This window comes from Pongo pygmaeus, chromosome X (assembly GCF_028885625.2).
Source record: "Pongo pygmaeus isolate AG05252 chromosome X, NHGRI_mPonPyg2-v2.0_pri, whole genome shotgun sequence".
NCBI lineage: Eukaryota > Metazoa > Chordata > Mammalia > Primates > Hominidae > Pongo > Pongo pygmaeus.
This window is the reverse complement of record NC_072396.2, coordinates 137,099,022-137,126,142: the sequence shown is the minus strand read 5'-3', so window position 1 is coordinate 137,126,142 and position 27,121 is coordinate 137,099,022. Positions and strand designations below refer to the sequence as shown.

Below are 27,121 nucleotides of genomic sequence, written 5' to 3'. Positions count from 1 at the left end.
TTTTAGTTTAAAACAGCTGAAACTACCCAGGCTTGGAGTCTCAGTTCTGAAGGCTGACTTAGTTCAGAAGGGGGATGAATGTTCAGGGCGACCACCCCAGACAGGTGTGTAGTAGGTCATTAGCTCTTTTTCCTCTTTTTGCTGAAATAGGATGACATAGTAGAGTGTGTTGTTAAGAAAACCCCAACCGTTGGCAAAGTGTTCTTTACAGTGCTTCAGGCACGTCTGCCAGTCCCTAGGCTGGATTGTGATTTAGAGAACAAGTAGGTCAGCGTTTCCTTGAAGAGAAATCAATTATTTGAAAACATCAGGGCTTTTAACGTATGTAAATACGTAGACTTGCATATTTACAAGTAATCCCATAGGCCAGAGGCCTTTATGACATGAACCCTGCAGGAGAGCAAATCTAATCAAATACAAGAAAGTTCCTCTCTGTGGGGAAGAGGGATGCTGAGAATGCTCCCGGATGATGCCCCTGCAGGCAACAACTGTTGCTAAGAGCTGTACCATCATATTGCCACCAGAACCGGAGAGGCTAGCAAGAACCATAAGCCATTTTGGAAATGTGTGCTCTAGTCGCTTGGCACATTGTTTTCTAAGGTCATGATGCTCACCAGTACTGTCTTTGGCTTTTTGTAGGCTTATTGGCTCCAGAAATATTTACTAGTGCCTCTGTTTTTTCTTAATACCCACCTACAATCCACCCTGTGCTCCCTGGCCAAATAGGTTAGCAAGAGCAAAGACTGTAGCTCTGGCATTTCTCCACAAGGACAGACTCCCATTAAAATAGACTACTTGAGCCATTTTGAGGATGTCCAGTTTAGCTTTCTGTAGCTGGGCTTCCATACTCCCATTAGAGCCTCAGTGGATTTACTTGACAGCTGAGAATAGTAAATTTAGTGTTTAATTTTGTAGTCAGATTATAATTTATTGAGCTAAATGGCACAGACACACATAGACACCTAATCACACAGTATTAGTATGGGAGAACATTTAAATATCATAGATTGGGTGTGTCATGGAGGCAAGGTACCAAGTTCTGTTACTAATGAGGTGACTTTTGTCAAGCATTAGCTCCACTCTGAGCCTTAATTTCCTCGCCTGTAAAATAAAATGGAGTGGATGACCATTAAGACAATGGTCAATAACATAGGTAATAGCTTTTATGGGGAAGTCTTGAGAATTTTGTTTTCTTTTTGCTTTAAAATTGCTAGATGATAGCACCATCTCTTTAAAACAGTTTTGCTGTATAACAAAGCAAATCCTGACACACTCTTTATTTTTATTATGGTGTTGATTAGTTGGACCAGAAATTATTGCCAGAGCAACTAATACCTGGTCTTAATGAGAGAAAAAAAGAGGAGTACAGATGGTGAGATGGGAAAGAAACAGTTTTGGTAAATATCAATGGGGCTCTTTTTGAATTTTGGTGAGCTGAATGATGTAAGAAAATTATTTGCAAGGCTAGCATATTTTTCAACCACTAGTAAAGTAATAAAACAAATAATATTTTTGGTAATCCCCATTGTATATGCAGTTTCATAAATGTATGATTATCTCTGCCTCATAATTAACAATTTGCATAAGTACTTGCTATTTTTTAGTTGTCTGAATAGATTTTTGTAATCCAGAGAAAAAAGGGAACAATCAGTGGAAGCCATCCCAAATGCCTAGTATTATTGCTACACACATGCACAATTAACAGCGATACTAATTGCTTCAGACCAGAACCTCATTTGTTTTTCTAAGGACAGCAAAAACATTAATAGCCAGAGTGCCTGTCAATCTCTCTCTCTTTTTCCTATAGCCAACTGTATCATAGAGTCTGCAGTTGACTGTAAGCAAATTATTTTGTTGGATTTTCAGTGTATCATCTTGTAATGGACTTTCCAAGTTTCAGTTAGCAATCAATGCCTTGAACAGCCAGACTTATTTTTATAATATTTTAACAATAGACCTCTATAAAGTTAATGAATAAAAGGATGCTGACATGCCAATCAGTTCTGCTGCTGCATTTACAATCTACTACATATTGCATATCTTTAAAATTATTGGCATTAGACCTGCATGCAAGAATCATAGAAAGTCCAGGCTGGAGGGGAGCTTTAAGATCATCCCGTCACACTCCCTCCTTTTTCAGATGAGTATGATTGTCAGTAATTTGAATCTTGATAACAGCCACCAAATCAATGATGCCACACTTTTTTTTTTTTTTTACCTTTCAAACATTGGGAACTATTATAGTAAGTTTGAGTGATAACTGGTTGTTTGGGAATCATATAGCTTCAACTTATTTTCAAAACAACTGAATCAGAATTTTAAAAATATGCCCTCATAAGGCTTACCTAAACATAGCCATAATGTTGATGGTATATGTGTGAAAGGAGATGTTCTATGCAAATCACCTGGCAATGAGACACTCAACCAATATCAGCTCTCTTTCCTTCATGCATAGATTACCTAATTAACATTACTATAGTGGAAACATTACATCAGTGACTGACAGTGTAGGTGTTTAGAGTCAAACTGACCTCGGGTCCAATCCTGGCACTGCTACTTTCCAGCTGTGTGACGTTGGGTAATTTAGTTCATCTCTGTTGGCTTCAGGTAGTTTTCTTATATGTGAAATGTAGCCAGTATATAGGCTTGTTTTGAGGATTAAAATGAGATCGTGCATATCAAGTGCTTAGCACTGTTCCTGGCACATAGTAAACAGTCGATAATGGTGGTTATTACCATCGTTTTTTGGCATACCCAGTGGCAGCCTCACTCAATAGTATATTTAATCTTACAGTGATTTGGGGTACTTACACATAACACCTGTACACATGCATATTTGGGCACACAAGTTCATAAGATTTGCATCAGAAAGACTGCTTTCCCAAAGGTTACCTGTGATCACCATGTTTCACAATTCAATGGCCTCTTCCCTGGCCTCAGTCTTCTTGACCTCTTTGGAGATTCTGGCACTTTTGCACATATTCTCTTGCTTGAAAGGGTTCATAATCTATCTTGATGTCTTCTCTACATTCCTTAGGTTTCCTTTGTTGGGATCTCTTTTCCATACGTACACAGACACACACACACACACACACACACACACACACACGTGTGCCCACATCTTCTCCCTCCCCCACTGCCCCTTTAAATAGAGCAATTCCCAAGGTCCTGTCATTGATCTGCTTCTCTTCTGTTGCTATATTTTCTCCCTGGGTAATTTCATCTCCTCACATAGCTTCACCTTTAACCTCTACACTAATGATTCCCAAATTGACCTCTCCAACCCTTAATTCATTCTGGAGCTCCAGGCTAACTCTAATTTCCAATTGCCTGCTGAGACTTTCCAGGGCAGGATGTCCTAGGAGACTGAAAGCATAGTCTGGCTTTTGTCATCCTTCTCAGGAATGCAGATGAAGGAATCTAGCTTCAGAGGTATTAAGGGTTGAAAACGAGGCACAAGTGTGGAGCATTAGTCTGAGCAGAAGTAACAGTGGTCTAAGTTAGCAAAGTGCTTCAAACTGAGCTTTCCAGGGGAGGCATAACAGATAAACTGTGAATTTCTGTCAATTGGCAGTTGGAACTTTAAAAGGTTTATATTTTCTAGGGATAAGGGAACAGCTTTCTAAGATGAAAATTGAGTTCAGTTTTTAGGTGCTGGAAGATTGGCATGCTTGGAAGAAATGTTAATTAAAACCATCTTTCTTTTCTTTTTTTTTGAGACGAGTTTTTTTCGCTCTTGTTACCCAGACTGGAGTTCAATGGCGCGATCTCAGTTCACTGCAACCTCCGCCTCCTGGGTTCAAGCGATTCTCCTGCCTCAGCCTCCCAAGTAGCTGGGATTTCAGGCATGTGCCACCACACCTGGCTAATTTTGTATTTTTAGTAGAGAGTTTCACTATGTTGGTCAGGCTGGTCTTGGACTCCTGACCTCAGGTGATCCACCCACCTTGGCCTCCCAAAGTACTGGGATTACTGGCATGAGTCACCATGCCTGGCCAAAATCGTCTTTCTTTGGACACTTATTATGGTTAATCTTGTTTCAGTGTTTTGTTTAAGAAACGCACATGCCAAGGGGAAAGATGATGTACTCAACTTGAATGATGAGCAGGTGGGAATTTTGTGAGAGCAAATGTGTGTGTAGACACATACACATATGCTGGGTCAGGTGTGCCTGAGATTTTGAATGTGTGCAAATAATTCTATCAGTGATAGATAGATTTTTTTCTTTCATTCATTCTGTAGATATTTACAGCACATGCCAAGCTCTCTGTGGAGCAACACAGCTGTGAATATAGAACATATAGGGTCTCTGTCCTTAAGTGTCTAATACATTTTTCTTTTGTTATATGCAGGTACATTGACAATTTAATTTAGTTTAGAAATATCTGCAACATGTCACAAATTGTTCAATGGCCATAATCTTGCTGACAATCTTAATGACCAAAGAGGAACTTAAGGGAAATAAGACAGTGTTAAAGTGGGAAAGGAATGTACATAAATCTGAATTAGAAATTGATTACTTCCTTTAAATTTAGTAAATATTGAATTGCTTTGGGGTTTTACATTTCAAGTTGGCTTGCCAGTGTTTCAAGCCAGGGTAAGAATGATTATGTCTAACTCTAAAACTTAATTAGAGTAAAGGAATAGACAAGTCTTGGTTAATGTGTGTACTATTGTCAGGAGAATTAGTTGTAAATGAGTTATTTCTACAGAAACTGCAGGCCCAGGGCTGGTATCTTTAGCACAGAGGACAATATCCCTTTTGCAGAAGAATGGTCCCATTCTCTACCTTCTCAAAATGCAGTACAATCACTCCTGTTTGAGCTACTACTATATGGCATATTTGAAGACCGTTTTGTCCTCCAAGTGGGAATCATCTACTTGTGAGTTCCTTGACTTCATGGTTGCACGCCATTCTCCCCTTCAGAAATTTGGCATGGGCCTTTGTCTGTAAGTCTCAATTCCAAGTGTTCTTGGTCCCAGCTGTCAGTTTCAAAGTCCCCTTCATGGTCCCTCTCAGGTCCCAAGGATCCTTCATTGCATCAGTAAACCTAGAGATCTACTTGGATGCCCAGAGCTCCTGTCAGAGCTATGTAGATGGCAGCCACCCTCTGTTCTACTATGTTAGCTTCTCCTTCAGATCTCTCACAGCACAAAACCTCTCATTATAATGATGTGCATATTGGCCAGTGCTTCTGTTTCCTTTGCCTTGCATGAGTTAGAGACATTCTGTTATTCTCACTGGAGGTAAGAATGATTAAAAACATCCTTGAATTTAGAGTCTCAAATGCCTTTATTCTCATGATTTTCATCAATCATAATATAACTTCTCTTTCCTTTCTTAGATGTATTCATTCAATATGTATCTATTGAGCACTTACTATGATCCAGGCACTGTTCTAGACACGGGGGACAATACGACAGACAAGGTCCCTGCTCTTGTGTTTCTTAAAGTGTGTGTGTGTGTGTGTGTGCATTGGAGGGAAATTGAAAACAAAGTATACAAGTAAATGAACGAGATTATCACAGAGAGTGGTAAGTGCCATGAAGAAATCAAACACATTGGACAGAGAATGGTCAGACAGTTGGAGAGTGATCAGAGAAGGCCTACCTGAGGAGGTGAATTTTGCTCTTTGCTTTTGTTGGTTTTGTACAGACTTCAGTTACACTTTGGGTCCTTTGGTTTCCTCCATTTCATGATATCCTGGACTCGGTATGCATTCTCATTTTGTTGCTTCTTGCCACTTTACTATTAGGACCACCTCCCTTCAGCTAGTCCTGAAGAGTAAACTAATGTAGTCTCCTGTCAAATACACTTTTCTTGTCGTAGTCAGTATTAGAATTCAGCATGTTCACGCTCTTCCCTGTTATAGAATATAAATGGATGCTAATCCTTTAAGGATATTTTACTTGATTACTCTGCATTTTTGTTACTCAAGGCAAACTACCTGTTGAAAGAAAAATGCAAGCATTAAGAGTTAGTAAGCATTTACATATACACCATGGAATACTATGCAGCCATAAAAAATGATGAGTTCATGTCCTTTGTAGGGACATGGATGAAATTGGAAATCATCATTCTCAGTAAACTATCGCAAGAACAGAAAACCAAACACCGCATATTCTCACTCATAGGTGGGAATTGATCAATGAGAACACATGGACACAGGAAGGGGAACATCACACTTTGGGGACTGTTGTGGGGTGGGGGGAGGGGGGAGGGATAGCATTGGGAGATATACCTAATGCTAGATGACGAGTTGGTGGGTGCAGCGCACCAGCATGGCACATGTATACATATGTAACTTACCTGCACGTTGCGCACATGTACCATAGAGCCTAAAGTATAATAATAATAATATTAATAAAAAAAGAGTAAGCATTTAGCTTTGCCTATTTCTGTAAAGGGAAAAGCTATTGTTAAAATTAGTGTTCAAAGTTAAATAGATGATCCTGGAGGTTCTGTTTAGTTCGAAAGTAGTACAATTAGTTGTTTTCAGAGATGGAGCCAAAATCTCTTTTCAATATGCTGTTTAATTTTGTAAAGTGGATATGTAGGAACATTTTCCAGTGTATTAGAATTGCTTAGATTAAGCATACATTTTCTGGCAAAAGCTAGCTTTACAATTCTTGTAAATGTCACAAGAACTTAAAACGTTGTGTCTTGTTTTAACCTCTGCCAGCTAGAGCAGCAATTCAGCACAGCAGATTCAATTGTCAATTTCTTAAATGTGAATATCTGAAAGTTCATTGTCTTTTCAGCTTGACCACGGGGAATCTTCAAAAAACTAAAAAGCCAAACACCACTAAAATATTTGGTGGTTTCAAAATGATATGGCATAGGTGTTGCTTGCTAGTGAGTTAGGTGCCAAGAAAAGCATGTTAAATCTTAGAAGGCCATTCGGATTCTTCCAGCCATCATTTTGTTGTCTTCCTCAGCACCTAGTTAAAGCCCCAGGTAGGAACTGAGGTAGGAGTTAGAAAGTTTGCCTTCCCTAACTCCTCCCGCACCTCCCGTCCTGTCCCATTGAGCTCTGTGGGAGAAGATGGGGAAGCAGGTGGGGTGGGTTTGGAGAAGGTGCACCAGAATGTTGCCAATATCCCAAGTACCCTTGCATCTCCCTTCTTTAAAAGTTCTGTGTTGTCACTTACTATTCCACTTATTACTCAGATACTTGGTTGTGTTCTAAATACAACAATCAACTCCATGACTAGATTTTAGGAAAGCAGTTTTTTAAAAAATCCAGAGAAAAGCTGAGCATGATTCTGTGGTAAAGGAATCTTCAGGAGAAGAGGAACCAAGAGAATTTGGAAACTCCTAGAAATGCAACTCTGATTTACAGTCACAGAGGTTCTTGACATAGAAAAAGAGTGGGGCATAGAGAAAGAAGTGAGGAAGGCACACAGCACAGCGAGTCCTTGTATGATTTTAATTGAAAAGGCTGTTATTTTCTGCAGGTGAGAAAATAGATGCACATCAAGACAATGACTTATCTAAGTACATGCAGCTAATTAGTGGCAGATGCAAGAGAAGAACACAAGTCAACTGAATCCTATCCAGTATCTTGATTTGTAATTAACTAAACTCGCTGATTTTTTGGCTTGCTTTTGCTGTTTAATTCTTAGCGCTACGTTTGTTGCCAGCACTTTTAATTCATTATGCTCAAAGAACTTTACCAACAAAGGTGGACAAAATCCCTTAGAAACAGGTAAAAGGAATTTTGTTTTGGAGGGGTTGGGGCCAGCTGACAGATAGTACAGGATCGCATAGAGGTGAGAGTGGTTGGATTGGAAATAAAGCCTAAAACTCAATATTTAGCTTAAAATAAAATGAAGAAAGAGAGGATTGTGGCTATAGACTGGGGATCCATATTTAAAGGTACACATCATCTCTTTAATGCTCATTCTTAATGACAGCTGTAGCCCATTCTCCATCTGAAGATTGAAATGTCTTTTGTTTAGGGTTCTCAGTATTTTGGGTCTCTTTCCAGGCATATTTGTGGCCTTCTCCTTGTCTTTCTGTTTTTCTATTCTGTAAGGTTTTTCATCTGTAATGTTTTCCATTAGTTTGGTCTCACTGTCTTGACCAGGGCACTCATGGCACAACCATATATATATATATGATCTTGTGTGCACATAAAATGGAGAACACTATTTAACAAGTTAGAAACTATTAGATTATTTCTGTTCCTCTTTTGGAATTGAAAGATTTCCTCTTGACAAAAGGCTCTTCTCCAAAAGCTTAAAATTGCACCTCAGAAAAAAATGACAGTCACTGTGCTACCATGAAGCTTCCTGTCCCTTCACTTTCATTGGCTTACTATCCAATGGGCTCCATTGATTTTCCAGACCTCCATTGATTTTCTCAACCTTGCCTCATCAGCCAGACACTAGAATTACAAGGGAGCTTCATCAAGATCTTGTGTGGTTTCAAAACTTTTCCACTTTTCTAATTTGGGCAATGGGTATGGTACAAACCATCTGTAAACGGCATTTGGTGGTGCATTGGTCTTTCTTCTCATGGCTTCTACAATTCTAACTTGATTTCTGCTCACCACAGGGCACAGTTTGCCTTCTCTTCCCTGGGAGCTCTTGTTCATTTGTCAGGAGACCTAAAAGAAGGCTGCTATGTACAGTGGTGGAATGTCAGAGTCATCCTAAACTGGCATAGATAGGTCTTTAATGGCCTTTACTGATTGTTTCTATATTGACATATAAATCCACATGAGGCTGTGTGAGGAGACTGTGCATAGTCTTTCTCCCGTTTTTTCATATGAATTGATTTGATAATGTCATAGATGATGCATGAGGCAAAGTAAAGTGTTTCTTAAGCTCACTGCTGCTTGTTTGCATGAAAAGGAATAAAAGCTACAGGGAAGAAATGGACATTGTGTGATGCTTTAGGCAGGAGCCATTTTCTGACTCACACCTTTTAGACGATAACCCACTTTCTGAACCTGTGCAGGGGAAAGTGGTCACTGTGATATTCTTTTGCTGGAAAAACCTCTCCTAATTAATAGAGGTTTTCTGAAATTCATAAGAGATGAAATAGAGAGTCTCAAAAAACGAATTAGTTGTAATTATAAATGCTTGCATCTTATATGAGAAAATGAAATGGGATAAGAGCTTTTTGATGAAGATTCTCTGAAAACAACACAATGTTTTATTGTTGAAGAGCCATGTGATTTAATACTCAGTGATCATGAAAATCACATGTAAAGCAATCCACCAGGAGAGTCCAGAAAGCCTCATTTATTCCTCTCTATATGAGCAGATTCAGTGTCTCCTTTACAATGCTATCAAAATATGTATAAATAAAACAACACTCTTGGGGCTGATTTTAAATTTAACCCACAGTAACTGTAATTTAACATGAGTACCTGAATATTTCCCTATTTGGAGTCAAAGTGGGATAACTGGGGTAGGGGTTGGGGAAAGGCCCCTAGCTTTCTGTCCTACAACAATCTTAAGCACAGGATCTCTGATTTCCCCTTCTCATGCAGGAGGTATTTTATGTCTTGGCAATGGGTACTTTTGTTCACTAATTTTCATAGCCTACAATCATAGGTCAATTGGCTCTGGGTCATTCTGGGGCTGAGGGAAAACAGGTAGTGTCCTTCAATAGATTTGGAGAAACTGGAGGGGGCCTCTTAACTTGGTGATTATCCAGTAATGTGATTGAAAATGTACTACTACATTAATTAATTCAGTCATTACAGATACACTTATTGAGCACCTACCATAATTCAGCACTATTCTTAATGCTAGAGATATGACAATTGAATAAGACAAGTATAGTTCCTGCTCTCAGGGAGCTTATATTCTGGTGGCAGATATAGATAATTTGGAGGAAGCAAGTCAACAAAATGTGTCCATATTGTGATGAATGTTATGAAAGAATTAAGTGGAGTGCTAGATAGGGGATGTGTAGCCTTTGGAATAACCTCATTGTGGGGGCAAACTTATCCTTTGTGGATGGATTTGATTTTTGGAAACATCAAAAATGATATGGGGCCAGGTCTTATAAATATATAGTGGAAGATCAAATTGATTGATAAAGGTTTTGCCCCCAAATGAGGGTATATATGTAATTACTGTAATATTTTTGAGAGTCAGTAAAAATATATACTACACTAACTAGTGATAAGCACGCCCATATTTTTAAAGGCAGTGAAAGGGCTCCAGCAATGGGTGTTATCCTTTGGTGAGCATTTAGGCATCTATAGCTACCAACAGCACTGTCTCCGTTTCTCTGCCTCTCCTCAATTCTGGTCAACCCTTGTCATCACTGGCAAATGTACTTTAGCTGTTATATTGGTACATAAAATAAACATTCAGTGACATTCCAAACTATGTAGTACATGTGAAATTTGATTCTGTCACAATTATAATTATAATTTAGTTCTTTCATTTCATTAGTCCAAATAAAGTGGAGTTTCATTTATGCTATTTTGTATCAAATAAATCTGTAGAATGGTAATACACCACTTCGATGAGATACAATCAATTTGAGTCTAGGAAAGGCAAGAATGTTATAAGCTAGAATGTCAAGATGAAGATGAACAGACAAAGGAAGCCATGATAGAAGAATTGAGGACCGCTTGTGTGCTCCTTCTTGTACTAACTTAAGTGGTATCTACCATGTCCCTTTAGTGATCATTCTAGACATGTCCCCATTAAAGGATATCTAATAGAGATGGTTTTGTAAAATAAGAAGAAGCCAATGATAGCCATTTAATTGCATCTTTAGTGTGATGTTAGCTCCCTGTTTTGAGAAGCATTGATATTCCCCATGGGTGTTTACTTGAGCAACTACTCTTCCAGGCACTTGGAGTATAGAGGTGAATCAGAGAGAGATCCTGTCTTTATGGAGCTCACATTGAATTTGGGAGATAGAACTAACCGTTGTGGCAGAATATAGTGCATACTAATATGTATAAACGTAGATACTTGGTATTTCAAGGAGTCTGCTCTAGGTTGAGTTGTTGGGTCAGAAACTACTAAGGGAACTATTCTATGGTTTGCTAAAGCTAGTGATAGGGCAGGTATGTTCATTTCTTCACCTCATGTAAATATCTTTGGACTCTTGGCATGATCCACATGCATACACTTTCAATCTATCTGCCAGTTTTAAAGGCAGGTAGAATGGTGAGGTCTAGTTTCAAAATAAGTAGCTTTTATAGGTAATATGCTGTGGTTTCTTCTTGAATGTAGAACCAGACCGATTCAGAATAACTCTCATGTGACCTGTTGTGAAGAGCCGGCCTTAATTTTTCCTTCTCTTTTTTTCTTTTTGCAACACCAACTCCATTTCTAGTAGCAAATCTGAGCCAAAAGCACAGATTCATTGACTGTTTGCATAAGACACTAGATAGACACTGAACAGAGGATTAATGTAGCCCTGTCTTCTGGGAGCGTATAATCTAAAACAGACAACAAACTGGAAAGAATATCCAACACACCTGATATGCTCATTTCCCTTCTCATATAATTCAAAGAAAACAGAAAGTGGCAAGTCACATTCTACAGGATTGGGAAAATCCCCTAGAGAGTATTCTCTTTTTGTGACTTTTCAAGTTAAAAGGTATTTTGTATATGACATGTAATAGATTACAGTGTTATTTGATGAAAATGCAAGCAATGTTCTTCGTTTCTTTTTTACTATCAACAAGTTACATTGGAAGGTATGGATCAAATTAAAAGTGAATTCTTGATTTGCCATGGGGAAATATGTGCAGTATTTTAAATACTCTGAGGTAAGGGTCAACTTGTGGGAAGAAGAGGTATCATAAAAATTAATTTAAGAAACTAGCCTTGAGATATTTCCTAATAGTCCCACAGGGAAAGCAACATCTGTGTCGTAATAAAGGCGCTTAGTGTGACCTTTTGCAAGAGGGAATATTACCGAAACATGACCAAAGTTTGGAGCTGAGGTACTGCAGTAAAATAATGGGAGTCTACTAAATATTTATAAGGATGTGTTCATTTGTAAGAAAGTAGTGAAACAGTAGAACATCTGCCAAACCAAGGTTAATTTCCCAAAACTCGTGTGTTTGTGAGAGACACAGAGACAGGCACAGGAATAGAAATGCAAAGATAAAGAGACACAGAGAGAGAAAGTAGCAAGAGGCTGAACCAGAGGTGGACAGAGACCAAGAACTGAAAATCAGCCACCCTACTGATTACCTTCCAACTCTATCATGAAATTCACTGAGAGACCTTGGTCAGGTCACTGCTCTCTGGGCCTTGGTTTCTTCATGTGTAAGATGAAGGGATGGACTAGACTATGACTCTATAGAACTTACCAACTCCCTGGTTCTACTCTTAGCTGCTAGGTAAATGAAAAGGCAGGCAGGTGGGTAGGTAAAAATATACACGGCAGGCATGGAGACAGACAGACTGGCCACATACATGCATACACAAGTTTCACAAAAATAGAACAAAGCCCAAATCGTGGTAGACCAGTGAACGGTGAATCACAGAGAGCAGCAGCCAGATCCACAAAATCGTCTCATCGCTTTTGATACTGCCATGGTGAAAACTTGGCAGATTTCCTTTTACCTTGCACTTGCCCAGCTTCCTGGAGGCTGGCGTTCAGACCTTTTCTGACTGGCTTGGCCGACCCTTTCCTCCACCAACTCAGAGGATTAGTTATGTCAGGATCTGCAAATGACCTCTGATGCCCAAATGGAAGAAGAACTCAGACTACTCTTCTAACTCTTAACACTTGAGGATGAAAAAACTCATATAACCTACCATGCATATTCTTGTCCACCTTTCTGTCTGGATATCTGTCTGGTTGTAATGTTCTATGGATAATTTTAAGCAGGCTGTGTTCACCAGGCTTTCAAAGGTAACCACTTTTAAACTTTTGTGAGTCTTGTTTGCAGGGGCATGGAAATGAAGAGAATAATTAGTACTTGTCGAGCTCCCAGCCAGCAAATGACTTTAGTAAGGTGCTAACAATGCACTCAAGTGAGTGCAGCAAAATGATGAGGACTTACAGATGGATTTTAGTATCTGGTTTATTTCACTTTCATTGGTTTTTGCAAGAAGTAATATAGTGTGATTTTTCTTACTTTGACTGCTTATAATTTATCAGCCTTCCCCAAAATAATACCCCAATAGTTTAATCTGAGGGCACATGAACTGATAGTAGGTACCCCTCTGGGAAAATCTGATTAAGCATTTGTTTCTCAAGAAACTCCTTTGGTATCTGGGACACCAATTTGAATACATCTAGAGCTTCACATTTTGATGCTAGTACATTTTATAAGAATCTATGAAAAGCAACTCCATCAAAATTGTGTTTCCTTAGAGAAAGATAGTGCATTAGGATAACAATCTGTTTGCACCCATTAGGATAACAATCTGTATTTCACCCATACTTTCTTAAGAGGTTTTTGCCATCACTGGAAGCCTTACTCTTCCAGGACAAGTGAGCCCTGAGAACACAGGCTAGGGTGGGCATGATGTGTGAGGATGAAGAAGCCAGGCTGGCTGCAGTCAAGCTTGCTCTTATACCAAGTGGCGGATGGGTTTGGTTGAGTCATTGTAGCTAGTGAGAGAGGATGCTGAAAGACACAAGAGAGGCTTGGCTTCCACATATATCTCCAGCGCCACCTCGTCCCTGGGGTCCAGACTCCTGCAACTCTCACAAGTTGGGATCTCAAACTTCACCTGCCCCCAGACAAACTCCTGACATTTCCCCAGAACGTGGTCCTCTCCCAATCTTCCCCGCCTCAGTGAGTGGCATCTCTGTCCTTACCAGTTGCTCAGGGGAAAATCTTCAAGGTATCTTTTGCATATGTTTTTCTCCCCCAGGCCATGTCTAATCCGCTAGCAAATTCTGTCTACTTCACCTGCATAATATATCTGGAATTTGACCACCTCTCGCCACCATCACCTCTGTCATCCTAGTCCAAGCCGCCATCATTTCTTACATGGGCTTCTGTAAAAGCCTACTAGCTGGCTCCCCTGCTTCCTCTATTGGACCCCACGGTCTTGTCTAACCACAGTGATAAAAATGTTAATTGAGATGTTGTCATTCCTCTTTTCCCAGCCCAGCAGTGGCTCTCCATCTCCTTCAACAACCAACACTGCAAGGTTCCTGCAAGTTCCATCTCTGACTTTATATTTTATTACCCTGCCTCAGGCCCATTTCTCTCTAATCACACCGTTCTCCTTGCTTTACCTTAAATATACCAGGCCTCTTGCTGCCTCAGGGCCTTTGTATTTGCTCCTCTTTCTACCTGGAATGCTCTTCCCCTAGATATCTGCAGGGCTGGGTCCTTATGTTCATTCCAGTCTTTCTTGAAATGTCATAGGAATAGGATTGCCAAGGAGTCCAATTCTTAAAAAGAGGTCACTGGTCTTGGCCAGCAGGCAGTCACTGATGACTTTTTAGAGGGCAGCTGCAGTCAAGTGGTAGAAGAGGACCCACATTGTTTTTGAATCATCTGTATCCCTTACCAGGCTGTGCACCGCTCAAGTCTGGTGCTGTTGTCTCATTCATTTTTGTCTCTCTAGTACCCTCCACAGTGCCTGGCACCAGTAGGCACTCAGTGTTTGTGGGATGAGGGCACGAGTCTTATTTTCAAACAATTGGTTATGTTAAAACACGTTAAATTGCTGAATGTTTGTGATTGCTTTCTCAGTTTTTCTCAGGGAATATGTTTGAAAAACAAAATCTGTGCATTTATTGTAGACCTATTCCCTGAGTATTGATGGGTGACATGGTGCTGTACATGTGATTTAGAGGTTTTCAGTTCACACAGGTTGTGGGGGAGGCTGAGACCATCCTCAGTGTCTTAGGGAAATAAGAAAGTTCAATCTCTGCTTGTGTATTAACTAGCTTACTTCCCTTTCAAAATCCCCTTTCTAGACTGGAAGGGCTATTTAAATTCAAAAGCTATCCTTGGGTTCAAGCAAAATCTTAATGACTTTAGGGACAGATATTTAACAGGTGGTTTAGACAGTTAACACTCGGCTGGTGGTGAAAAACCACATTGAACCACAGTGAACATGGGGTTCCCTAATAATTTTAACTGAGCTCAACCTTCATCTCCTTTATCGCCTCTCCTTTATTTAACTATCTACTGGAGTTCAAAACACCACTGTAGGAATGGCTTTTCTTCTTATATCTTGCTCCCCCTTCCAGGCTCTGCCCTCTGAGATCTTTCCCTAGACACCAGTTAGAGAAGGTTGGCCTTCCCTGAAACTCTTTATTCCTAGATCCTTTTGATACCACTAGTAAATCCTGCTTTCTTTGCTGTCTGAGAATTTTATGAAGGTCACTTCTGCAGCATTGGCCTCTACACCAATGGCTGGGAAGCTGTGGCAGGACTCTGATCCCATTTCTAGTATTGCTCTTAAACCAGCTCTGCCTGCAAATGTCAGAGTTTTAGACTTCAAGCCCTCTATTTCCTGAAAGTAATTGTGACTTGTAGCCTATTACCTGGGTCAGTCCACAGGGTCTGCTCTGCCTGCCCTGATATCTACCGTATTCGTCATATGAGACATTTACCTATGTGGGAGGGAAAATGGTATCACGAGTGTGGCCAAGAATAGGTAGCTATTTCTACCAGGAGTGGAGGAGGTCATTTCATACCCCTACAAAAGAGGATTTTTCTGTTACCCCCTCTGCTATAAATCAAATAAACACTTAACAGTTATATGCCATCCAGGCTCATTCAACAAACATTTGCCTAGCACCACACAGCCTGGGTGTAAAGGAGTTGGGGGAAATAGGGACATGAGACATGGTCCACATACCCTCAAAAAGCCTGCAATCCACAGAAGGTGGAAATAGTGAGAAAGGTACAGACAGAGCTTATGAATCAGTGCAATATAATCAGGTCTGAGCAAAGTGGAGCCAAGAGGAAGCGATTTGTTGTTGCCTGAGGCTGTAGAGAAGACTATTCAACAGGAAAGGCAGATGTGGGTTTTCAAAGAGAAACAGGATTTTGTGGAGAGGAGAAGATGGGGAAGTGCTATCCTGTTAGAGAAAGTGGCTTTGTAAAGGCCCAGAGGCAAGGACCAGCATGGAGGATCTGGGAAGGGTTGTGGTGTGGCATTTAGAAAATATGTAAGGCCAGGTTCCATCTCGGAGGGTATTGAAAGCCATGCTGAGACGTAGACCTGATTAGGTAGGCAATAAGGAGCTGCGTACGGTTATCAAGCAGGGGAAGGAGAAAATAGCTGTTTCTTCCAAAGATAATAGTAGCTTAACTGTGGAGCACAGAAGGGAGCGGGTTGGCACTGTGATGGATAAATACCATACTCTCACCATCACCGCACTGACCACACCGAGCAAACAACTCTCAGTGTGAAAGGGGGGAAGTGATATTCCTAAGGGCTGTGTCACCCGGGCGGAAGAACTGCAGTTGCATCACTTGTCCTGATCATTGTTAAACTGAGCGTGGGCTGGGAGCTCCTTGTTCCTAGGCAAAAGTCCTCAGTAGGAGACTGTAATCATGCCTAAAATTACTTCATTGTTGGAACCAGTGTTTGATCTGTGATTAAGAGCTGGATGAAGAAATCAAGTAATCAGCCATTGAAATTGTAACCATAAATTGTTCTATAAACAACTAACTTCCCCTGCCTCCCAGACTCCAAGCAGCAAACTTGAAAACAGATACTTTTCCTGTTGTTTTTTCACCCCATGGGTTTTAGCCAGTGCTTTTGAGCCTTGCAGAAGTCAAAAGGTAACACCTGCCAGCCACAGTGCCCCTTTGTCCCTCACATATGGATCACTCATGATGTTGTACCTTGTCAGACTAAGACAAGATACCCAAGGAGTGTGGAACTGTTAAAAATATGCAACTTATTCAGATTTGTCTAGTGAGGGTAAAGAGATTTATTTTTAACAGAACTGGGGAGAAACTGCCTGGATTTCAAGATAAAGAATAGAGAAAGCCCTCAGCGGTTGTTGCCTTTTCAATGATGTGTTAGAAGTAGCTTTTGTCCTGAAGGGTTTTATTTTGCCCAAAGCATTCAAATACTGCAGCCCATAGAGATATTTCTGTAAAACAACCTTAGGGCTTATTGACTTTTTCTTGTTTGGGGTTGCGCTGTGCTTAACCTTCCAGATATGTAATAAATAGTCACAAATTTTAAGAAAGATCTAAACTTTGTTTTGGGGAAGACCATGGCAGCAACCAGGCAATCTTGACACATGAAGTAACTGACTGTGGAACCACAACCTGCTTTGCTCCTATAATGCTTAGGGACAACCAGACAAGAGTGGTTTAGGGAGTTATTTCATGTGATCATTTTTCTGACGTTAAGAGGTAGCACCTAGTAGTTGCTCAGCAAGGTTCATTTTCCTCCTCTGTTGTCATTTACAGCCCAAACCCTTAGAGATCATAACATGGAAGAGCCCTTAAGGGTCTTCCCAAACCTTTCCATTTTGCAAGATAAGTAGGAAGGCTCACAGAAGTTAATGACTTACCCTTTGTCCTCGACTGGTCCTTAGCAGAAGCAGAGCTAGAATTGGGTCTATAACCCAGCTGCTTTGCCTTCTTCGATGGGAGCAGTACTTCATCTGTCTCTTGGGAATAACTCCAGTAGTCCAGTGAAAACATTGCCTCTTTCACAAAAATTCACTTTCACAAGTTAGCATCCTTGGCACTTGGCATAATAATACCACCAACGATAACATAGATACCACTTTATAGTTTGCATAGTGCTTTTCACCATAACATCTTGTGTTGAACTCCCATTGTTATCCATGGCTCTACTGGTGGCATTTTAAAGGACAGTGTGTTGTAGACTGGGATCCCTTACCCAAAGAGGAGTTTGAACTCCTTTTTTAAAAAGAGGGCTGAGAACGGTTTCACTTTATGTTCCTGTAATTTCTTAAAGGATTTGTAGATAAAAACATTAAAATATTCTGGGTGTAAAATAAAATTGTCTCAGAATGGGAATAGACTTAACGTACAGTGAGGAGATATAGGAGACAAATCAATGGAAGATTTAAAGTCAGGAATAAATGCTGATAATGGATTTCCAGATACTTCTCTTGAATTCCAAAAACACGAAAAAGAAACTGTTGTTACTGGGATGGAGACAAAACAGAAGAAGATAAAGGGAACAGGCTAAGGAGAAAGAAAGAGGTTAAGGGAGAAACCTCTGTATGAGGAACAAACCAAAGTTGACTCTTCTTTCAAAATTCCTATATTCTCTGGGATAAACAGCTAATGTTTGAACATAAAACACCTGAATCTCCCAGAGCTTCAACTACTTTCTGCTTTGGAAGTTAGTACTTTGGGAAATTGAAGACTCTTTCCATTTCCTAGGGAAGTTGCCAATTTAGGGTTTTACATCAGGGGTTGGCAAATTATGTCCCCAGGCCAAATCTAGTCCATTACATGTTTGTTTGTTTGTTTTTGGTATGGCCAGTAAGCTAATAATAGTTTTTATGTTCTCAAACAGGTGAAAAAATTAAGAACAATGTTTTGTGACATTTGAAAAATATATGCAATTCGCATTTCAATGTCTGTAAATAAAGTTTTGTTGGAACACAGCCATGCATTCACTTACATGTTGTGTATGACTGCTTTTGTACCGTAACAGCAGAGTCTGCAACTCTGAAAAGATTTACTATCTGGCCATTTACATAAAGAGTTTGTCAACTCTTGCTTTAAGCCAATCTTTTGGTTTCCCTGGGTCACACTGGAAGAAGGATAATTGTCTTGGGCCACACATAAAACACACGAACACAAATGATTGCTGAGAAGATTTTAAAAAAGCGAAAAAAAAATCTCATAATGTTTTAAGAAAGCTTACGAATTTGTGTTGGGCTGCATTCAAAGCCATTCTGGGCCGCATGCAGCCTGCAGGCTGCGGGTTGTACAAGCTTGCTTCAAACTGAAGTATCTTCATGATCTGAAAGTGTTAAATAACTTTCTCTGTGAATAATGCCGCATTCACAATAGCAAAGACTTGGAACCAACCCAAATGTCCAACAATGATAGACTGGATTAAGAAAATGTGGCACATATACACCATGGAATACTATGCAGCCATAAAAAATGATGAGTTCACGTCCTTTGTAGGGACATGGATGAAATTGGAAATCATCATTCTCAGTAAACTGTCGCAAGAACAAAAAACCAAACACCGCATATTCTCACTCATAGGTGGGAATTGAACAATGAGAACACATGGACACAGGAAGGGGAACATCACACTCTGGGGACTGTTGTGGGGTGGGGGGAGGGGGGAGGGATAGCATTGGGAGATATACCTAATGCTAGATGACGAGTTGGTGGGTGCAGCGCACCAGCATGGCACATGTATACATATGTAACTTACCTGCACATTGCGCACATGTACCATAAAACCTAAAGTATAATAATAATAATAATAATAATAATAATAAAAGAAAAAAAAATAACTTTCTCTGGAGCCCAGCTCTTAACCAGAGGGGAGTTTAGACATTGGGATAATCTGGTTCAATGTAACTTAATTCAATGACTTGTACTTAGAAACAAGTTACAAAAGTGGAATATTATGCTTCCTGTCTAACTATAAATTGTATTCCATAGAGGTACGTCAAATATTTCAATTTTCTAAAATGTAATATTAAGCTTCCCAGTAATTCAAAATGAGATTAAGGGGAATTTTTTTCATTTGCTCTTTGTAACAACCAGCTTCATATAACCAGCAGCAAACAATGGGGTCCCCGGACTGTTTGAGGACACTTTTGTATCGATTAGCTGTAGTTAAAGCCTGAATGGTTAAGTCAGCAATTTGACTTAAAAAAAATGCTGTAGATTCTAATTTATAATACCCCTACAGCAACAGACTTCCTATCAGGCAGATTGTGGAAACAAGCAGTTGTTTGTACTGATTTCTGGCTAATTACTTATTTGTTATGGCATCTCCCACCAAAATGCCATACCAAGCTGTGCTTTCCAAGGGCATTTATGAATAATGGGACTCAAACAGGAATTTAAATGCTCACCCGAACCTTCTCTCTGGATCTCTTCACTAGGATGAAGGAGGGTTGATTCCAGCTTGGGACAGATGACCAGGAGGTAAATGAAGGGGTTGAGGATCAGCATTGGAAGGTCAGGAAGGACACATTTTACAAGTTGGGACATTCAACCTAAGAATCATTTCTTATGCTGTTTCAAGACATATTTTGCATTGATTAGCTGTCTTTGAAGCCCATACAGTTAAGGCAGTTTTCTGCCTTCTTCCTCTTCACTGAGCACCTGTATTAGCTAGAGCTTAGATCTAAGAATTCTGCAACTTGCTGAAATTTATTCTGCTAGCCAAGAGGACCAAGGGCCTTTAAGCTTCAGATTTGCATCACTGTCTCTTCAAACTAGATTACTTTAATGAGTACTTGATATGGTTTGGCTGTGTCCACACCCAAATCTCATCTTGAATTGTAGTTTCCACAATCTCCACTTGTTGTGGAAGGGACCTGGTGGGAGGTAATTTAATCATGGGGGTGGTTAACCCCATGCTGTTCTCATGATAGGGGGTGAGTTCTCAGGAGGTCTGATGGTTTCATAAGGGGCTTTTCCTCCTTTTGCTCGGCACTTCTCCTTGCTGCCACCATGCAAAGAAAGATGTGTTTGCTTCCCCTTCCACCATGCTTGTAAGTTTCCTGAGGCCTCCCCAGTCATGCTGAACTGTGAGTCAATTGAACCTCTTTCCTTTATAAATTACCCGGTCTTGGGTGTGTCTTTATTAGCAGCATGAGAATGGACTAATGCAGTACTGTACTTTTGTAATTTTCATAATTGTTTCTTACATTTTGAATCAATAGTTTCATACCATTATGACCATATATTTTCAATTACATGTTATTTTGGAGACCATGTCATTTTTCATGGGTTTTCATAGCTCTCTTACTTTTGGCTGTTGTGGAGTCTAGGAGAAAGGTTCCTGTCATCCCCATCCCCTGGCTTTTCTGCTCTGCTAAAATCATTATAACTAGCTTAAATTTATATTTCAGGAACCTTCTCTGAAATCAAAACAGAGTTATCTTCTGATGAGTCTGGTTGCTAGACTGAAGATTTGTATGAGGATTGTCAGAAATGTTGGCTGGGCATGGTGGCTCACGCCTGTAATCCCAATACTTTGGGAGGCCGAGGCGGGTGGATCACCTGAGGTCAGGAGTTCGAGAGCAGCCTGGCGAACATGATGAAACCCCGTCTCTACTAAAAATACAAAAATTAGCTGGGCGTGGTGGTGGGCACCTGTAATCCCAGCTACTGGGGAGGCTGAGACAGGAGAATCACTTGAACCTGGGAGGCAGAGGTTGCAGTGAGCCGAGATTGCGCCATTGCACCTAGCCTGGGGGACAAGTGCGAGACTTTGTCTCAAAAAAAAAAAAATGTTGACTAGTGTCTTCTGTTTGGGCTGGTTACAGACAACACAGCTTTTGTCATGATTTCTTGTAGGACCACCAGTTTAAGTTCCAAATGTTGCACCTGAATACTCCAGAAACTATCATTTAGCTGATAACCTTGAATAATTTCCAGTCAGCCCTTTTTTTATCCCAAAGAGGTGTCACTTAAGATCAAATTCATTCGGAGAAGTATTGATCCGTCAGCTGCCACTCTCCATTAACTCTCCCCTCCCCCAGCGGCTGAAAGAGTGCCCTTCTTGGGGCCAATGAATGTTTATATTGCCCCCAGGTACGATTGTTCCTCCAGCAAGAGCCTTCATTAAGCCCAGCAACACGATAAGGTAATGAGTCTTCTGCTTTAACATAGCAGAACATATATATCCAAATGAGCATGGTTCCCTGGCTCTCCTTTTTTATTATCCTGCCTTCTCCCAGGAGAAAGTAGTACATTGAGGGGACCATCAAAACTCCTCCTCCCTTCTCCTTCTGCTGAGTTCCCCAAGACACCTGGTTTCAACTCCTATTCCAAATTGCCCAGAGAAAGAGAGATGATAAGTGGACAGAAGACATACAGGCAGCATGGCAAAGAAGCTCAAGACTGGCAAAGAAGCTCAAGACTGGCAAAGAAGCTCAAGACTGGCAAAGAACAAAAAGCGCTGAATACAATGGTCACAACAGAGGACTCATATTGGTCTAGAAGGGATGCAGAAAGCCAGACTGGCATGGACTAATTATTTCTTTATTTCTTCTAAACATTCTATGACTGAGCTTGAAGGGGCAAGGAAGATGGCTCATTGGAGTGTCCTAGAATTCCATATTACAATTCAGTAATTTTCTTTGAAAGTATGGACCACATAATAGATATATCTTTGTATCACTAGCATTTTGCCCGTAGCAGGTGGTAAGTGGGTTGTTATTGCAACAACAGTAGATCTGAGCTGTGAACTTATACAATAAGGCCTATACTGTCATAATGAGTATAGCACCAGAATCATCACCACATTTTAATTATAAAAACATTATTGTACTCTGCCATTTCCCACTTATAAGCATCATGACTCTGCGAAGTCAGGTGGCAAGCTTGGATTATTTTTATCCTATTTTTCATTTGTGTGAACCAAGGCATACCAATCACTTGGGGGGACTGGTGTGATGGCTTAGAATAAGAACTCCAGGTTTTCAGCTCTGCATGTGGCACTCCTCTCAACAATCTGGATGAAATCAGGAGCTAGCATCACACACTGTTGCTATTTACAAAAGCCTAATTAATACCTCTCCTTCCCTAATGAGATACTTTTTCTGACTCCACAGACAAGCAGAGCCAAGCAAGTGATGTCAGAATGCCAGAGTGAATTATTGGGCTTGTGTCAACCCAAGCAGAGATGAAAAATCACTCCTGTGAACTTGCTCCAGGAGCAATCAAAGGGCCAAAGTTTTAATTAGTGAGGATTGTGATTTACATTTGCATTCAGCATCTTAAGAATCTACATTAGTCTTCAAGCTCCTGCACTTCCCTAGTTGTTGTCTGACACTGGTTAGGATAGTTAATATGCTTTTAAATAACATTATATTTAATAGACCTTTGAAAGCACTGACATATGAATCCATTTTCTCACCTGTCAGCAGAACTCTTTTCATTAAAGAAGTCAGTGAAAGATCACATGCTGGGAGGAGCTAAAAGTTGGTGGCAGGGGACATTTCAGCTTGGTACCTGGTCCTTTCACCTATTTCTACTGTGAAAATTAATGAAAAGTTATCTAGGAATACTAATATTAGGATTGATTTCTAATCAAAGGGAAAATGATGCCAAAGCACTATAGTGAATAAAGGAATGCAATGGATTTATTTTTAACAAACATAGCAGAACTGACATAATGGAAAAGGGTGCTGATTTCTTCAACATATTCAACATTTGCATGTTGCTGTATTGGTTAGTACATTTGACAGCTGTAGCATGTTCTCTTGACTCTGCTTGGTTGCGAGATATCTTTGTCCTTTGAGAGTGGATTGAATTTTGGGAATCAGTCAAATGTCCTGAGAAGGTATTGATGATGTACTAATTGGATGATCAGACTGGGTCCTATGGTTGGGGCCAGAAGTGAGGTGTGACTACACAGTCATGAGTGATATTTCTCATGTGGCTCATAACTGTCTATGAAGATAGTTCCCAGGGAACAGCTCTGGAAATGTGAATGCCAGCAGTATCCTTGGAATCTGTATACAGCTTCTCTGGGTAACAACTTTGAGAGGACCAGCATGCATTGAGTATAACACAGGCCCTCGTGAGCTTGCTAAAGATCTGCTTCAATACTTTGTCACACCGCCTACACTGGCTCCACATTTGCCAAGTAACTATGAGCATGGTTCTCCTTCCAACAATCTGGATGGAGCTAGCATCCTTCATGAGTGTAAATTTACAAAAGTTTAATTAATATCTCTTGCTTGCTAATGAGTTACTCCTTTTGACTCCATAGACATGCAGGGCCAAATACATGATGTCAGAATTCCCTAAGTGAATTATTGAGCTTGTGACAACCTGGGTCAGAATGAAAAATCACCTTAATATATTTAATCCAGAAGCAAATAAAGGGCCAGAGAATTAATTAATATGGGTTTTAATTTGTTAGGGTTTTAATTTGTTAAGGTCTTAAGAGGGAGCCTCTGTTTGCTCTGGTACCTTTCTGTGTGTGTCCTCTTTGATTACAGGTGAATATGCCTTTGGGAAAAGATATCTACTTCTTTACTGTGCTCCTCGGTAACCTATAGACAAGAAAGAAAAAAGTGGGTTCTTAGTCTTCAGAGAGCATCAAATCGTTGAATTTATTGTTTAGGTGATGAGCCAATGCCCTGTTCCCAGGAACAGCTTTCATGAGGAATTGCTAGGAGGCATAGAAAAAGAATTGCACATAGTAGAAGTAGATGATGATAAAAGAAAACAAGTGCTAGAGCTGGACAACAGAGCAACACCCCATGAGTCCTGAACAAATAACTAGAAAGAGACCCAAGGAAAATCAGAGTGCTTCTCTGCAGCCTTTGGATAAGTCTCCCTAGCTCCCAAAAGGATGTAGACAGCAGATAACACTGCTGATGAGAGGGCAGGATCCAGACAAGTGAGCTGTGCTAGGGAAGGGGCTGCTAAGGAAAGCCCCAAATGCAATGGTACAAGGTGATCTAGTGGGAGCAATCCTTCCTATTGTTCCATGAGCAGGTGGTTTAGGGAGCCACTTGTCCAAGGCCTGCATTCAAATTCATGCCTCCTGGTTTTTCACCATCTTTCCAGGATCAGGTTAGATCACAGAAAGGCCGCCCATTTGCCACTTTAGCTTAGCTGTTACTGGCCTACCTTCCAATGTGGTTTCCCCAGCTGCTATTAAAAAAAATGGACATGAGTAAATTTTACTGAATGGAAAGTATATCCCAATTAACTTGACTTTTTAAAATGTCTCTGTATATACATATATATACATATATGTGTGTGTGTATATATATATATATATATGACACTGTCCTGTGGAGACTGCTCCTACATATCCTGTAAAAATCAGTGCTTCATAGTTTTGGCACCAGGAATAAGTTTGATTCTCCTGACAAAATGATACCTTCTCTTTTATCACAAGTTGAGAAAGCTATTATCCAGCGTGTTTCTTTTAATGTTTATTGCCTTCGTTGCTAGGAAACTCAGAGCTAACCCCGCATTCAATTTCAGTAATCTTGCTCTTTAAGATTTTGAGAATGAGTCTCTTATCCCTTCTAAAATATTTCTACTGATCTTGTTCTTCCCCAGGGTCATATTACAGGTATGCTTTAGGATAAGCTTTCTCAAAACTGGGGTACTCGATGGGTTATAAACTATAAAAAATAGTGCTCTGACCCTAGTCTGTGATGGTCCGAACACACCAAACTGTGTTCTTCCTGGCCCATGCTACTTGCTCTGACCTGGTGCTCCTTGAAATAAAATCGATTTCTGTTACTTACAGCCCCTATTTTTACACTAGAGTTGATGCTTTTTTCCTATATTAGTAATGAATTATAATTTCTGTATGCCCCCAAATATCAGGACAAGTGGGGATGGGGAGGCAAAGAGCAGCATGCATTTCTCTAATATTTTTTCTTATCTCTGGAGCTGGTTGTATAAAGCTGTCAAGAAGAAAATTTCCACTTAAACCAGAACCTTCCAGCACTAGGAGTGCTGACCTGTAGCAATTACGGATGCTAGGATTTTTTACTTGGTGTCTTACTTGACTTTCAGTTTGTGACCATCATTTGACGGAATTAAAAATTGCCTCTGTTCTATCTGCTAATTTCTTGAAGGGGACAGCCTATTCCAGAAGAGACAGTCTGAGCAGGAAACAAAGGCTCTGTACTGTGCTCAGAAACTAAAACTAGATAGGTCAGGGCCCATGCCTGAAAGCAGTTGGTTCTCCACAGCCCATTATTATCCATAGGTCATGGATACATCCTGGCAAGCAGGCTGTAAAGGACATGACCCCTTACCTGAAATAAAATGCCCACCTAGGCATACAAAGGACGAGTAGAGAAAGAGTCCTTAAGGGAAATTTTTAATTGTTTACCTCGATTGATTGATTGATTGAGACAGGGTCTCACCCTGTCACCCAGGCTGGAGTGCAGTGGTGTGGTCATAGCTCACTGCAGCCTTGACCTACCTGGCTCAAGTGATCCTCTCATCTCAGCCTCTGGAGTAGCTGGGCCTACAGGCAAGCACCACCATGCCTGGATCATTTTATTATTATTGTTATTATTATTATTATCATTTAGAGATGAGGCCTCACTATGTTGTCCAGACTTGTCTTGAACACCTGAGCTCTAGCGATCATCCTGCATCAGCCACCCAAAGTGTTGGGATTACAGGTGTGAGCCACCGTGCCTGGCCTGGGAAATTTTTTAAAAGAAACAGCAGAACTTTTTGAGAGTAAGAGAGGCATACTCGCCTTCTAGGGTTTTATTTCCCCCTTGGGCTTCTGAAACTTCAATGCTGAACTGGCCTCTCACAAGCCATAGACAAAGCTGAGAATGTCAAAGGTAACTAATAAACTGCTCTGAAAAAAAAAAAAAGTAAACGTCATTAGAGTGGATGGGGTCTAAAAATCCATAATTCTAAGAATCCCAGGAGAAGCACTGAACAGCTTTTTAAGGTCATTTCTTTTGCCCCCAAGCCACAAAGGATTGTTTATATCCCTTCGAGGCAGCTAGCTGGATGCCCCTCTTCCCAATTCTGGGATTCCCTGAGATAAATACTATCTTGTTCCCTTATATGCCAATTCTACTTTGTGCTGTTGGAAACTTCTTTGCTACTTGCAGGGCCTTCTCCTTTCAGATCTGAAGGTCTGGTCTACTTCCCCAAGGCATGATGATAGACTGACATTCTTGAGCCCCAGTGAAGGTTCTAGCCTTTCACAGCTTACATTATCTTCCCATCTCACATAGAATCATTCTGTAAAACGTATATTTCTGAGGTGTCTAGACTCATACATCCTCCATTGAGAGGGGGTCTGAAAATTGTTTAATATGGTTTAACATTTATGGCATCTCTTCCTTGACAGTGTCAGTAACAGAGTGAAGACTGCCATTTTCTCACCAACGTTAAGGGAAGTCAGGGATAGGGCAGGTTCTTCCTGTAGTAGCATCTGCTCCGCCAGTAATGAGAACATTCTCTGCAAGGAGTTTGCTCTTTATGTCATTTAGACATTAGACATTTTAAATAATAAGCATGATTTCTACCTTTCATGTTTT

The 27,121-nt window shown here is 40.3% G+C and overlaps 1 protein-coding gene across 5 annotated transcripts in view; it reads left to right on the top strand.

Moving 5' to 3' along the window:
• HS6ST2 (heparan sulfate 6-O-sulfotransferase 2) overlaps window positions 1–27,121 on the top strand; it is a 331,407-nt gene that overhangs the window by 248,182 nt on the left and 56,104 nt on the right. The gene's annotated exons all lie outside the window — the stretch shown is intronic.